This window comes from Microcaecilia unicolor, chromosome 1 (assembly GCF_901765095.1).
Source record: "Microcaecilia unicolor chromosome 1, aMicUni1.1, whole genome shotgun sequence".
In the NCBI taxonomy this organism is placed as follows: Eukaryota; Metazoa; Chordata; class Amphibia; order Gymnophiona; family Siphonopidae; genus Microcaecilia; species Microcaecilia unicolor.
The window spans coordinates 554356261-554368641 of record NC_044031.1 but is presented as its reverse complement, the minus strand read 5'-3'; positions in this window follow the sequence as shown (position 1 = coordinate 554368641).

Below are 12381 nucleotides of genomic sequence, written 5' to 3'. Positions count from 1 at the left end.
GGCAATCCTATGAAACCCCGGAAAGTGTGATGGACTGGTTAAATGGAGTTTCCTCGAGCCAGTCGTAAGGGGAATAAGCTCGGAGGAGCTGTGGAGTTTGATGGTGACATTGACCGATGCTGGGGCTCCTTTGAGGCTCATACAGTGGAGTTCGGCATTGATTGGACATTGTTGGACTAAACGTTGTAAGGTTTAATAGAGATGCCAGTGCTAAGGGTATAACTGGTTTGAGTGGGAGGGGGGAATGATTGGGGGATGGTAAGTGGTGGAGTAATGAGTGTGAAGTTCGGGTTGGCTTGGGTGCAGAGAGTGTATAGTGAGTGTGTGGGGAGACATAAGGGGAGGGGGTCTTGTAGTGTAGTGTGTTGGGGAGGGGATGGGGGGAGTGAGTTGATGGGAGTGGGGTGGTAAAGGGTGCACGATTTAGAGCATTTAATAGACTTCTGGTAGAATGGATGGGTATGGGTGCCTCATGGATGTTTGTGTGGTGGTGGGGGTGGGGGTTTAAATGTTTGGTGATTGTGAGAGGTGGGAAGCCATGGAGCAGTTAGTGCATGACAGTGTGAGTGGTTTGCCAGGGGGGGGAGGGTGGGAGGGGTTGTGTGCGGGGGGGGGGGGGGGTTAAGTTTCGGGAGTGTAAGTCTTGGGTGGGAGCGGGGTGGGGGGGAGAATGTTTGGGCAGCTTGAGTCGGGGGGGGGGAGTGGTTGTTGGTGTTGGAAGGGAAATTTTACTAAGAGGTGAGTTTAGATGTGTCATTCTCTATGAGTGATCCTAGTAGTTCTCTCTGTTGCAGTATGGAGGGGGCTGGGTTTGGAGGTTGGAGTGTAGGGGGTGGGGGTGGGTGGGTGGAGAGGAGTCTTGGGTGAGGAGAGTGGGGGAGCGGAGGTTGTGGAGCATAGGGGATACCATGATGTACGTAATGTTTTTATGTGCTGCTCAGGGGTTTGGCATTTTGTGGGGCTGTCAGGTGGTTTTGGATTTTGGGGTGAGGGCTGGGCACCCGGGAATTTTTCATATCTCATGAGTGGGTCTTTCTTGGGTGATTTGGAATTGGGACCCTGGATAAAGTGCCGGTTCCTAGATTAATCTCCTGGAATGTATCAGGTATCACTTCCCGAATTAAACGGACAAAAATTCTGTCTATCCTTCAGCATCACAAAGTTGCTCTGGCATGTCTTCAAGAAACTGTTAAAACAGCGTTGGGTGGGGGACTGTTTCTTTGCATCAGCGAGGGGTAGGAGGGGGGGGAGTGGTGGTTTTGATTCATAAAAATTTGCAATGTACGCCCCGGGTGGTAGTGCAGGACGAGCATGGGTGTTATATACTGTTGCACCTGAATATTATGGGTCAGGAAATTTTTCTCTTGAATGTTTATGGGCCTAATGTATATGACCATTCCTTTTTCCAGCATCTGGTACGTTTAGGGATTCAGCATGCTACAGCCCCTTGGATTGTGGTTGGGGACTTTAATCAGGTGTTGGATGGGCATCAAGACAGTTCGGCCCCGAGCTCGGGGATGGCAATGGGTGGGGGGAAGGGTTTACAGTATTTGCGTAAAGCTTTGGATTTAGTGGACACGTGGCGGTTGAGCAACCCCGTGCCCATGGTACTTGGTCGCGTTTGGACTACATATTGGTGTCAGCGTCGCTTTTTCTGCAGGTGGTGGGGGCAGTAATTGGTCCAATGGAAGTTTCAGATCATACTTTAATTTGGGTGGACATGGACCTGGGCGAGGTGCGAATGTGGCAGCGGCAGTGGAGAACTTCAAGGAGTATTTGCAAAAGAGGTGGTTAATGTTTACGGAGGCGAATGTTTGCCATGCCTCAGATGCTCAGTTATTCTGGGAAACATCAAAGGTTGTTCTTAGAGGGGATATTATCTCATATATGTGTGTCCGTTCTAAGCGGATTTCCCAGGGGATTATACAGTTGGAGCGGAAATACCAAGAGGCCAAGAGAGCTCAGTTGGCGGTACTGTCGGCACAGAACCGGGAAAAGATGTTGTCGACCCTCACGGCCTTAAATTGTATGATTCATGAACATACTAAGAAACAGCTTTTTTATCGTTCTTTTTCATTTCATCGGTTTGGTAATAAGTCGGGTAAGTTACTGGCAAGGATTGCTAAAACTTGGGGAGGGGGGGGAACAGATTCATACCATCTCTTGTGGTGCCAGATGGCAGGCAAACAACTCAGGTGTCAGGTGTGGTGCAGATTTTACATGATTATTATGCTGCCCTATATGCTTCTCCGGATCCGAGAGAGGGGCTCTCGTGACAGATTATCTGGAGAGCTCGGGCATTCTGCGTCTTTCGTCTTCAGCCATAGCGCAATTAAACGCTCTGCTAGGTGGGAAAGAGCTTCAGAAGGTGGTCAAGTCGCTTAAGACTTGTATCATATCACCCCTGTTTCTCCTTTCCTCCAGAGTATACATGTTTAGTTCAGCAAGTCTCTCCTCATACGTCTTGTAACGCAAATCCCATACCATTCTCGTAGCTTTTCTTTGCACCGCTTCAATTCTTTTTACATTCTTAACAAGATACGGCCTCCAAAACTGAACACAATACTCCAGGTGGGGCCTCACCAACGACTTATACAGGGGCATCAACACCCCCTTTCTTCTGCTGGTCACACCTCTCACTATACAGCCTAACAACCTTCTAGCTATGGCCACCGCCTTGTCACACTGTTTCGTCGCCTTCAAATCCTCAGGTACCATCACTCCAAGATCCCTCTCTCTGTCCGTACCTATCAGACTCTCCCCGCCTAACACATACATCTCCCGTGGATTTCTATTCCCTAAGTGCATCACTTTGCATTTCTTCGCATTGAATTTTAATTGCCAAACCTTAGACCATTCTTCTAGCTTTTTCAGATCCTTTTTCATGTTTTCCACTCCCTCCCGGGTGTCCACTCTGTTACAGATCTTAGTATCATCCGCAAATAGGCAAACTTTACCTTCTAACTCTTTGGCAATGTCACTCACAAATATATTGAACAGAATCGGCCCCAGCACCGATCCCTGAGGCACTCCACTACTCACCTTTCCCTCCTCCGAGCAAATTCCATTTACCACCACCCTCTGGCGTCTGTCCATAAACCAGTTCCTAATCCAGTTCACCACTCCGGGTCCTATCTTCAGCCCATCCAGTTTATTTAAGAGCCTCCTGTGGGGAACCGTAAAAGCAGCAAGCTCAGCTCCGTCGTCCTTCGCTTCCCTGCCCTCTCAGCATCCCGCCCGCCCTCGCGGAAAGGAAATGACAGAGGAAGGTGGGATGCAGAGAGGGCTGCCCTCTCAGAGTCCCACCTTCCTCTGATGTCATTTCCTTTCCACGAGGGCGGGCGGGACGCTGAGAGGGCAGGGAAGCGAAGGACGATGGAGCTGAGCTTGCTGCTTTTACTAGTGCCGCCCACCAGTTCACCGCTGCGACTTCGTTAGAGTGAGTGGAAGTTTGACATGGGAGATGGGAGGGCAGGGGAGGGAGGAGAATCGCTGGAGAGGGGAGGGCAGGGGAGGGAGGAGAATCGCTGGACATGGGCGAGGGAACATTACTGCGTGAACCAGGGGGAGCTGCTGGACCTCTGAAAAAAGGTGCCGGTACGCCGTACTGTTGCGTACCGGCACAAAAAAAAGCACTGCTTGTGGCACTAGGCAGGGATGCCCATTGTCTCCCTTGTTATTTCTTCTTGAGCATCTGTTGCGCTCCATCCACAGGGATGCAGATATTTCAGGTGTGGTTTTTTCCTTGTCCTCAATGAGGACCTTAGCATTTGATGATGACGTATTAGTGACCCTGACGAAGCCGCAACAATTGGTCCCCGCTTTACTTAGTGAAATTGAGGAGTTATTTTTCTGGATTGTCTTTAAATTTACAGAAATCAGTGGCTTTCCCATATCAGGAGCAAATAAGGGCGACTTGGGAGGGGGAGTTTTCATTGTCGTGGACATTCGGTCCTTTAAAATATCTAGGTATATGGATTTCGTCAGAGTTGTCACAGCTTTATGAGCTGAATATAGAGCCCCTACAAGTAAGTACTAGATCCACACTACAGGTGTGGCGTTGTCAGCCATGGGTAGAGTTGCTCTTTATAATATGTTGTTGGTGCCCAAGTGGACGTACGTTCTGCAGATGTTACCCATATTACTTAGTCGTCGGGATGAGCGGATTGTGACTCGTTTGGTGACGCGTTGCATTTGGCAGGGTAAGAAAGCGCAGGTGGCAGCGTCCCAGCTCTTTTTGCCCTGGACTCAGGGAGGTTGGGGATTAATGAATGTTAAGCTGTTGCCAGTAGCAAGTAATACAGTGGGGGAAATAAGTATTTGATCCCTTGCTGATTTTGTAAGTTTGCCCACTGACAAAGACATGAGCAGCCCATAATTGAAGGGTAGGTTATTGGTAACAGTGAGAGATAGCACATCACAAATTAAATCCGGAAAATCACATTGTGGAAAGTATATGAATTTATTTGCATTCTGCAGAGGGAAATAAGTATTTGATCCCCCACCAACCAGTAAGAGATCTGGCCCCTACAGACCAGGTAGATGCTCCAAATCAACTCGTTACCTGCATGACAGACAGCTGTCGGCAATGGTCACCTGTATGAAAGACACCTGTCCACAGACTCAGTGAATCAGTCAGACTCTAACCTCTACAAAATGGCCAAGAGCAAGGAGCTGTCTAAGGATGTCAGGGACAAGATCATACACCTGCACAAGGCTGGAATGGGCTACAAAACCATCAGTAAGACGCTGGGCGAGAAGGAGACAACTGTTGGTGCCATAGTAAGAAAATGGAAGAAGTACAAAATGACTGTCAATCGACAAAGATCTGGGGCTCCACGCAAAATCTCACCTCGTGGGGTATCCTTGATCATGAGGAAGGTTAGAAATCAGCCTACAACTACAAGGGGGGAACTTGTCAATGATCTCAAGGCAGCTGGGACCACTGTCACCACGAAAACCATTGGTAACACATTACGACATAACGGATTGCAATCCTGCAGTGCCCGCAAGGTCCCCCTGCTCCGGAAGGCACATGTGACGGCCCGTCTGAAGTTTGCCAGTGAACACCTGGATGATGCCGAGAGTGATTGGGAGAAGGTGCTGTGGTCAGATGAGACAAAAATTGAGCTCTTTGGCATGAACTCAACTCGCCGTGTTTGGAGGAAGAGAAATGCTGCCTATGACCCAAAGAACACCGTCCCCACTGTCAAGCATGGAGGTGGAAATGTTATGTTTTGGGGGTGTTTCTCTGCTAAGGGCACAGGACTACTTCACCGCATCAATGGGAGAATGGATGGGGCCATGTACCGTACAATTCTGAGTGACAACCTCCTTCCCTCCGCCAGGGCCTTAAAAATGGGTCGTGGCTGGGTCTTCCAGCACGACAATGACCCAAAACATACAGCCAAGGCAACAAAGGAGTGGCTCAGGAAGAAGCACATTAGGGTCATGGAGTGGCCTAGCCAGTCACCAGACCTTAATCCCATTGAAAACTTATGGAGGGAGCTGAAGCTGCGAGTTGCCAAGCGACAGCCCAGAACTCTTAATGATTTAGAGATGATCTGCAAAGAGGAGTGGACCAAAATTCCTCCTGACATGTGTGCAAACCTCATCATCAACTACAAGGGTTTTGCCACCAAGTATTAGGTCTTGTTTGCCAGAGGGATTAAATACTTATTTCCCTCTGCAGAATGCAAATAAATTCATATACTTTCCACAATGTGATTTTCCGGATTTAATTTGTGATGTGCTATCTCTCACTGTTACCAATAACCTACCCTTCAATTATGGGCTGCTCATGTCTTTGTCAGTGGGCAAACTTACAAAATCAGCAAGGGATCAAATACTTATTTCCCCCACTGTATGAGACATATCACAGATTGGTTCAGAAACACAAGCTATTTTTCTTGTACTGAGGAAGAAATGAAGTGGCTGGGTTTGGGCCACTTTAGTGCGTGGTTGCATGCGCCGCAGCATAAGTCCCCTACGCCTACAGCAAATGCGGTCTTGCTGTTGCCATTGAAGCGGGCATGGAGATGGGTGTACCGCTTTTTTGGGCTTTCGTCGATATCTTCCCCTTCTTCCGTTACGTGGGAACCTGGATTTTCTGCCTGGTTCGACCTCTGCATGTTTTGTGGCTTTGGCGGCAAGGGGGGGTTCAGTATTTGTATCAACTGTACATGGAGGACAGTACATTGAAATCGTTAGAAGAATTGGAGTCAGAGTATGGGTCGGCAGGGGGGGATTTCTTGGCTTGGTTACAGTTGCGGCATTATATTCGGTCCCTTCCTGCTGCCTCGCTGGTGCCGGCGGTGTGGGAGAAATTCCTCACCATATTTGCATTAGATGCACAGTTGGCAGTCCCCCTCAAATATTATCATTTGTGCTTGAGGGAACAACTGGGGGAGGTAGATTATGCAAAGCTAGCGGCTCAACGGAATAGGGAGTTGCTAATTGGCCTGCAGGGTGAGAAATTGAAGACTTATATATTGAATATCCAAAAGTTAACAGAAAACGTGACGCTGAGGGAGACTCTTTATAAGTTTGTAATGAGGATGTATATTTCACCACATAGGGCGATGAGAGCAGCAATGCGGTAAGATGATATTTGCGCCAAGTGCGCTCACTCCCCAGCAGACCTTGGACACATGTTTTGGAACTGCCCGCGTGTTTTAGAGTTCTGGACGCGGGTGTGAGGGCATGTGTCGGTTCTTTGGGGAGTGATTTGGAGCCCCCACGCATCACAATTGTTTGATCACTTCAAACTCTCAGTACTGGGTATAAAAGGGCTTATACCTTTCTTAAAGCATGCGGTTCTTATAGGGAAAAAGGTAATTTTGCAACAATGGATAGTGGAGGAGCCGCCTACTTTCCAACAATGGATGATCTTTTTATGTGTGCAGGGGGGTAGGAGGCCTTTCCTCGTCTAAGGGAGATGCATATTGTCAGATGTGGTCACCCTTTTGGGACTCTTTAACATCAGCAGCACGTAGTAGAATATTGAATTTGTAAAACGTATGTCATGGTAATCAGGTGGGGTGAGAAGGGGGGTGGAGGAGTAGGGGGGGAGGGAGGGAGGAAAATGTTACACTTTTGGTAATAGTATTGCGAGTTGTTTGGCTGATCGCATGGATTATGTTTTCCATGTTTATTTTTGAACCCTTCAGTACCTGTGTATGTATGAAGCACCATCAATGCAACTGCTGAAATATAAATACAAGTGGGATAGGATAGCATAGTAATAATATGACCGTGACTTTGTGGGTGACTAGGTAACAGTTTTGTAAAGGGTATAGCTAGTTGATATTTTACTCTCTTAGCCAAAGCAATATATATTTACGGTGGGAGGTTGAGTGAGGGGTTGGGAGGTGGGGGTTTATCATTTTGAAAATTTTGATGATATTTTTGAGTATCTATTGATGTGAAATATACAGTGGTGGAAATAAGTATTTGATCCCTTGCTGATTTTGTAAGTTTGCCCACTGACAAAGACATGAGCAGCCCATAATTGAAGGGTAGGTTATTGGTAACAGTGAGAGATAGCACATCACAAATTAAATCCGGAAAATCACATTGTGGAAAGTATATGAATTTATTTGCATTCTGCAGAGGGAAATAAGTATTTAATCCCTCTGGCAAACAAGACCTAATACTTGGTGGCAAAACCCTTGTTGGCAAGCACAGCGGTCAGACGTCTTCTGTAGTTGATGATGAGGTTTGCACACATGTCAGGAGGAATTTTGGTCCACTCCTCTTTGCAGATCATCTCTAAATCATTAAGAGTTCTGGGCTGTCGCTTGGCAACTCGCAGCTTCAGCTCCCTCCATAAGTTTTCAATGGGATTAAGGTCTGGTGACTGGCTAGGCCACTCCATGACCCTAATGTGCTTCTTCCTGAGCCACTCCTTTGTTGCCTTGGCTGTATGTTTTGGGTCATTGTCGTGCTGGAAGACCCAGCCACGACCCATTTTTAAGGCCCTGGCGGAGGGAAGGAGGTTGTCACTCAGAATTGTACGGTACATGGCCCCATCCATTCTCCCATTGATGCGGTGAAGTAGTCCTGTGCCCTTAGCAGAGAAACACCCCCAAAACATAACATTTCCACCTCCATGCTTGACAGTGGGGACGGTGTTCTTTGGGTCATAGGCAGCATTTCTCTTCCTCCAAACACGGCGAGTTGAGTTCATGCCAAAGAGCTCAATTTTTGTCTCATCTGACCACAGCACCTTCTCCCAATCACTCTCGGCATCATCCAGGTGTTCACTGGCAAACTTCAGACGGGCCGTCACATGTGCCTTCCGGAGCAGGGGGACCTTGCGGGCACTGCAGGATTGCAATCCGTTATGTCGTAATGTGTTACCAATGGTTTTCGTGGTGACAGTGGTCCCAGCTGCCTTGAGATCATTGACAAGTTCCCCCCTTGTAGTTGTAGGCTGATTTCTAACCTTCCTCATGATCAAGGATACCCCACGAGGTGAGATTTTGCGTGGAGCCCCAGATCTTTGTCGATTGACAGTCATTTTGTACTTCTTCCATTTTCTTACTATGGCACCAACAGTTGTCTCCTTCTCGCCCAGCGTCTTACTGATGGTTTTGTAGCCCATTCCAGCCTTGTGCAGGTGTATGATCTTGTCCCTGACATCCTTAGACAGCTCCTTGCTCTTGGCCATTTTGTAGAGGTTAGAGTCTGACTGATTCACTGAGTCTGTGGACAGGTGTCTTTCATACAGGTGACCATTGCCGACAGCTGTCTGTCATGCAGGTAACGAGTTGATTTGGAGCATCTACCTGGTCTGTAGGGGCCAGATCTCTTACTGGTTGGTGGGGGATCAAATACTTATTTCCCTCTGCAGAATGCAAATAAATTCATATACTTTCCACAATGTGATTTTCCGGATTTAATTTGTGATGTGCTATCTCTCACTGTTACCAATAACCTACCCTTCAATTATGGGCTGCTCATGTCTTTGTCAGTGGGCAAACTTACAAAATCAGCAAGGGATCAAATACTTATTTCCCCCACTGTACCCTTCAATTATGGGCTGCTCATGTCTTTGTCAGTGGGCAAACTTACAAAATCAGCAAGGGATCAAATACTTATTTCCACCACTGTAACTGTTTCTCCATTTATTGTTATGTATCATCAATAAAAATGATTTAAACATAAGTCATGTAGCAGAATTTTGAACAGATTGAGGGGGAGAGAGATGGCTTAGTGGGAGACCTGTGAGAAACAAGTTGCAATAGTTTAAGCGAGAGGGAATAAACAATTCTGGTTGCCGCATCTCAAGAAAGATATAGTAGAATTGGAAAAGGTGCAGCGAAGGGCGACTAAAATGATAGCGGGGATGGGACGACTTCCCTATGAAGAAAGACTAAGGAGGCTAGGGCTATTCAGCTTGGAGAAGAGACGGCTGAGGGGAGACATGATAGAGGTATATAAAATAATGAGTGGAGTGGAACAGGTGGATGTGAAGCGTCTGTTCACGCTTTCCAAAAATACTAGGACTAGGGGGCATGCGATTAAACTACAGTGTAGTAAATTTAAAACAAATCGGAGAAAATATTTCTTCACCCAACGTGTAATTAAACTCTGGAATTCATTGCCGGAAAATGTGGTGAAGGCGGTTAGCTTAGCAGAGTTTAAAAAGGGGTTGGACGGTTTCCTAAAGGACAAGTCCATAAACCGCTACTAAACGGACTTGGAAAAATCCAAAATCCCAGGAATAACATGTATAGAATGTTTGTACTTTTGGGAAGCTTGCCAGGTGCCCTTGGCCTGGATTGGCCGCTGTCGTGGACAAGATGCTGGGCTCGATGGACCCTTGGTCTTTTCCCAGTATGGCATTACTTATGTAACTTAGGTGATAAGAGTGTGGATAAGGGTTTTGGTAGTGTGCTCAGAAAGGAAAGGAAGAATTTTGGTGATATTTATAGAGAAAGAAATGACAGGTTTTAGCAGTCTGTTGGATATGTGCAGAGAAAGAGTGGAGGAGTGGCCTAGTGGTTAGGGTGGTGGACTCTGGTCCTGGGGAACTGGGGAACTGAGTTCAATTCCCACTTTAGGCACAGGCAGCTCCTTGTGACTCTGGGCAAGTCACTTAACCCTCCATTGCCCCAGGTACAAATAAGTACCTGTATACAATATGTAAGCCGCATTGAGCCTGCCATGAGTGGGAAAGCGTGGGGTACAAATGTAACAAAAAAAAAAGAGAGAGAAGAGTCAAAGATAACCCCAAGGTTACGAGCTGATGAGACAGGGAGGATGAGAGTGTTATCCACAGAGAGAGAGAGAATGGGGGAAGAGGAGAGGTGGGTTTAGTGGGAAAGATAAGAAGCTCAGTCTTGGAGATGTTTAGTTTCAGATGGTGGTGAAACATCCAGGCAGCAATATCAGACAGGCAGGTTGATACTTTGGCCTGGATTCCTGTTGAGATTTCTAGTGTGGAGAGGTAGATCTGGGAGTCATCAGCATAAAGTTATCCAGGTAGTTGCGATTTTCAGCACTGTTACCTGACTAACTATCTGGATAACTTAGGAAATCAAAAGGGCTGTTCTAAATTTGATTTTGTTTTTATTTAATTTCTTATATACCGCCTACAAACCCGAAAGCTACTGAAGCAGTGTACATTGAAGTACAGTAGGTATTTCTATCTGGATAAGCTACGCTGATAGCAACCTAATCTTGCCCTTCTCCGGATAGTGCTGCCACCTCACTGCTCAATCTGGATATTCAGCAACAGCCACTGTCCGGATACTCTGTATATTTATTTTTTGTTACATTCATAACCCATGCTTTCCCACAAGGAGCTGCCTGTGCCTGAAGTGGGAATTGAACTCAGTTCCTCAGGACCAAAGTCCACCACCCTAACCACTAGGCCACTCCTCCACTCCACCCTCTGCTGAATATCTGGATTTTTTGCCTGTGGCAGCCAGCATTTAAAAGAAAGACGCTGATCACCATGGGCTCAATATTGGGGGGGGGGGGGGGGGGGGGGGGAATAAACAACTATCTAAATTTTTGGTGTCTAAAGAGGAAGTGAGGATTCAAGTTTGTGTTTCACAATCCACTGAGGTTGGCTAGATGAACTTGGCATTAACATTGTGTCTATAATGTAAATATATAATTTCCTTTATTTTTTTTGTTTGATATTTTGGATCCTTTTGTAGTGTGATTGAATGTTTAGACTGTAATTTCCTTTATTTTCTTTTTGCTTTTCTATATTAAGTTGTGCAATTTCCTTAGTCACAATGATGTTGACTGTGATTGTTATTTTGAAATAATTCTAATAAAAAATTAAAGTTAAATAAAAAAATATTGGGGGAAAAATGAGGATATTTAAGTTGCATTTTAGGGCAAAAAAATAAGCCTTCAAAATGTTGTATAACATCTAATTTCAACTTAAAACTAATGCAAAGACTAGTTAGAAACATGACGGCAGATAAGGGCCACATGACCCATCCAGTCTGCCCATCCTCTGTAACCCCTAATACTTCCTGTTCCTAAGTGATCCCACATGCTTATCTCATGCCTTTTTAAACTCTGGAACAGTCCTGGACTCCACTACCTCCACCGGGAGGCCATTCCACGCCTCCACCACCCTTTCTGTGAAATAATGCTTTCTTAGGTTACTCCTAAGCCTATTCCCTCTTAACTTTGTCATATGCCCCCTCATTCCAGAGCTCTCCTTCATTTGAAAAAGACTCTTTTCCTGTACATAAATGCCCTTGAGATATTTAAACGTTTCTATCATGTCTCCTCTCTCCCTCCTCTCTTCCAGCGTATAGGTGTTGAGGTTCATAAGCCTGTCCCTATAATTTTTGCATTCAAGACCGGTTACTAATCTCGTAGCCGCCCTCTGGACCGACTCCATCCTGTTTATATCCGTAGGTGCGGTCTCCAGAACTGCACGCAGTACTCCAAATGAGGCCTCACCAGAGACTTATACAACGGCATTATCATCGCTTTTTTCCTGCTGGTCATGCCTCTCTTTATGCACCCAAGCATTCTTCTGGCTTTGGTCGTTGCTTTTTCTATCTGTTTGGAAGCTTTAAGGTCATCAGACACAATCACCCCCAAGTCCCGCTCTTCCTTCGTACACTGAAGCACTTCACCCCTACTGTACTGTTCCCTCGAATTATTGCGGCCCAAGTGCATGACCCTGCATTTTTTGGGATTAAACCTTAGTTGCCAGTTAAGTTCTTCAATGTATCAATTTGCCTGTTGCTTCTGTTGGTTCCTTTATTGGTTTTATTCCTCAGTCTCCTTTTCTTTGAGCATAAACATGTTATATTTATTATATCTATATACTTTTATTTCAGTTGTGACATATGTTTTTTCAAAAACTCATTTCTTTTTCTAGTTGCTTGCTAGAGGAGA